Below are 4,324 nucleotides of genomic sequence, written 5' to 3'. Positions count from 1 at the left end.
ATGTTATCCGAATTATTATGTATTTTGAAAACTGAGCACGACGAATTTCCCAAAACAGCTACAACGTTTTTGCAAACAAAAAATTCAAAAAATAATGTTAAACTTATGTTAAGTGGCAATGGATTCTTTGGTACGTACATTTATTTTGGTTTAGAAAATGCTCTCAAACTAATAATAAATCCTAAAGTATATGTAAAAAATGAAATCGGAATTTTGGTTAACATTGATGGTGTACAACTTTATAAAAATTCAAAACAACAATTTTTGGCCTATATTAATCATGCTACATGATAAGAAATACATTGTCAAACCGCAAGTTGTTGCAATATATCATGGGGAATCTAAACCAAAATCGCCAACGGAATTTTTAAATGAATTTGTAATAGAATTATTAAGTTTAATGAATAATAAAATTAAATTTGTTGATAAAATATATAATATTAAAGTATTAGGTTTTATATGTGATACACCGGCAAGGGCATTTATTAAATGTGTCAAATCTCATGTAACCTTTTATGCTTGTGAACGTTGTACCGTAAAAGGCCAAACAGTTGGCAAAAATAAACGTATATACGCAAGAACTACTTGTGAAGAACGTAACAAGCAATCATTTAAAGAGCGTATGCAACCTCAGCATCATCTCGATAATGAGATTTCTCCTCTGTTAAAAATTCCGGAATTTGATCCAGTTAAATCAGTTATTCTCGATTCGATGCATCTTTTATTTCTTGGTATTGCAAAAACTTTGTTAAACAATATTATATTCGGTAGTTCTAAGACTAGAAGTATTGGGCCTCGAAATCGTTTATTATTAACCAATTTATTCCGTGATTTATCTGGGCAAATTCCTGCAGAATTCCAAAGAAAAACTTTTGATATTGTCGATTTAAAAAATTGGAAAGCGACGCAATTTCGTTTCTTTCTTTTATACAGCGGTGTATTAGTACTTCGCCATGTTCTTCCAAGTAATAAATATAAGCATTTTTGTCTTTTATACGTAGCATGTCGATTATTATGTAGTGATGATTTGGCAATATTAAACGCAGAAAATGCAAAAAAATTATTGATATTATTTTTTCGTTTATTGCCGAAATTTTACTCTCACATACAAAGCATTAATTTCCATAATTTGATTCACATAGCATATGATGTCACTCATATGAAATGTCCGTTGACATTAATTTCGGCATTTCCATTCGAAAATTGTTTGATGACATTAAAAAAATTAGTTCGAACACCAAATAATCCCTTAAGTCAAGTTGCTAATCGTCTGAGAGAAATAAATTTGAACATCGATATAAAGACTGATCGAATGGTGTCACGAACGAATGGTATCACTAATTATGTTAAAAAGAAATCAGTTGATTTAGGCGATCATATGACGAAGACAATGTTCACAAGCATAACATGGAATGAGATGATTATTACGAATAGTTCTCCTAATGTCGTGCAGCTAAAAAATGGTGAAATCATCCAAATTTATAAAATTTATTCATTAAATGATAATGTTTCGAATCAAGAAGAGATATTCGTAAAAGGATTATTATTTTATAATACAAGAGATGTTTTTAATTATCCATATAAGTCATCTGATGTCGGTTTATGGCAAGTTACTTTAAGCAAATACCGTCGTATTTTCCAAGTTCAAAAAATTAAGCATAAATGCGTATTTTTAAAGATTAAGAATATTACGTATTGTACACAGTTATTACATACTCCTGAATGAAATGCATCGTAGAAATGCATCATAGAACTGAACAAGATAAAATAAAAACATGATGTCATGATGTCTCGGGAAACTCCGGGGGGGGATCCCAAAAACCTTTAAAAATATTATATTTATTATACATAACATAAAAAGTGATAATTAAATAAAATATTATAAACCTTCTGGTGTATTTGGTCGCTCATATTTGTGTCGATGTCGCGAGCTGTGATTTTTCCGTTTTTTCAATTCTTCACTTGATAAAGACAAATTATTATAATACTAAAAATCAAATATGAATTATTCTTTTATGGGAAAATATTTATATTAATTTTTTTATTTATATTTATTTATTTATATTTATTTATTTATATTTATTTATTTATATTTATTTATTTATATTTATTTATTTATATTTATTTATTAATTTTTTTATAACTATACTGTTAATATTGTATTACTTCTCTGCATTCCCAGCAATCCCAGCCGTTTAATTTTGCTCTGTCAGCTTTGCATCGCATGTTAAGCTGCTTATTTAAAATGTCCTTCTTTTTTGTCCTTTCTTTATTTTCAGTAACAGTACTTGCAGTAGCATTTGCTGTAGAAACATCTTGAATAAAAATCTCTTTTACACTATACGGAATATATTAGCTGCCTTATGTTTGTCTACACTTGAAGACAGTACCATTATTTACATACCTTTCTTTTCATTATTCATTGGATAAAATGCAAGTCGAGATTGTTTCAGTCTCTTCCTTGGTGGACATATTAATGATGGACTTTTTGGCGAATTATTTTTGTCGGGATTTTTGTGTGCAGATTCATCGGAATTGAACTTTATAGGACTTATATTTGTATCTAATTCTAATAATGGGATACTATTGTTTTCTTGCCCATTAGCGTTATCCATATCCTTTGTTTATGTATAATAATTAATCGATAAATTAAAATATCTTTTCAAGTATAACAATTTAATATTTATAATTTAAATGACAAAACGCAACAAATTTCAAAGCATATTAAAAATAATATTATTGCACTGAATGAAAGTTGATTACTTACAGATTTCTGCTCACAATTTTGCATTATTATAATATACATATAATTTGATTATTACACAATCCTTTGCTTCTTTACCACACTGTCTATTCGCTGGCCTGTTCACCATTAAGGAAAATGACATAAAGTATAAAACAAATGAAAGATTAAATAAAGGCGCGTTTAGCACGTTCAATGAATTCAATACAAATTGATTGTCCTACGGTCAGGTAGAATATCAAAATTTCTATTTTCTAGAATAGCCTTCAATCGAATATGTTGCTGTTTTTTGCAGACTTGTTCAAGTGATTTGTACGACATCATTTATTTCGAATTTACAATATGAAAAATATTGTAAATTGATGATATTACCTAAGTACTTTTATGCACAAAATAATGAAAGGAAGAAATAGCACCAAACTCGGGATTTTATATTTCTAAAAGGAAAAAAACATATTTAGAAATGAAAAATGTGTGTCAAATGTTTTAATGTTATTAAAAACGTTATAAAAAATGTTTGTAAATGTAATCATTAAAAAAACTTATCTTTTTAAAAAAAGGTAAAAAAAGGGCGCCAAGTCCATACGCCATGTGAAAAAGTGTTATACAAAAAACAGTGTTTTTAAATTATTGTAAAAAAACTTAATATTTCTAAAAAAAATAATGATATAAAAAAATTGCGCCAAATAAATAAAAATTTATGTTTTATAAAAAATTTATTTGTTTTATTATTTTAAATATTTAAAAAAAGTTACTCAGCCAAATATAAATGTGTATTTTGCAGATTATTATCTGATCTGATATAAAATTGATCACAGAATCATCTTTGTATTTTTAAGAATGATGCATCTGCACAGTCAAAACGATTTAGACTCGGTATTGAAACAATTAAAATGACGAACAAAAACTTGGCGTGGCCCGGGTCGGGGCATTAAAACTTAAATATTTTAAAATTAAATTTGACATGCAATCTTCAAGTATCTACATATAAATAAAAAATATATATAAAATTAATCACAAATACAAATCTTAGCATAATATAGCATAAAATGTAAAATATCAACAAATTAATTAAAATTCTAGAATTTAATGTAAGAATATATTTCAAGCTTAACAAATAAAGTTTGAAATATAAAATTATAAGAGACGAGTAGCGCAATTACATAGTTCAATGTGGAATATTTTTAAAAAATTTTAGAAATCTTACTTTAATTATTATTTTACAAATTATTACTTTAAAAAACAAATTTTATAAATTAATTTTTAAGCAATCTTATTACGAAATTTATGTCATTTTAGTGCCCCGACCCGGGCACGCCAAGTTTTTGTTCGTCATTTTAATTGTTTCAATACCGGGTCTAAATCGTTTTGACTGTGCAGATGCATCATTCTTAAAAATACAAAGATGATTCTGTGATCAATTTTATATCAGATCAGATAATAATCTGCAAAATACACATTTATATTTGGCTGAGTAACTTTTTTTAAATATTTAAAATAATAAAACAAATAAATTTTTTATAAAACATAAATTTTTATTTATTTGGCGCAATTTTTTTATATCATTATTTTTTTTTAGAA

The 4,324-nt window shown here is 26.6% G+C and overlaps 1 pseudogene; it reads left to right on the top strand.

Annotated features, from left to right (window-relative positions):
- Positions 1–1,726, top strand: LOC145940181 (uncharacterized; annotated as a pseudogene).
- Positions 1,727–4,324: the final 2,598 nt, after the last annotated feature.

This window comes from Prenolepis imparis, unplaced genomic scaffold, assembly GCF_030444845.1.
Source record: "Prenolepis imparis isolate NDT839.2.m4 unplaced genomic scaffold, iyPreImpa1.0 SCAF_9, whole genome shotgun sequence".
Taxonomy (NCBI): domain Eukaryota; kingdom Metazoa; phylum Arthropoda; class Insecta; order Hymenoptera; family Formicidae; genus Prenolepis; species Prenolepis imparis.
Note: the sequence above shows the minus strand (reverse complement) of the source record. Positions and strands in the feature narration are given on the sequence as shown.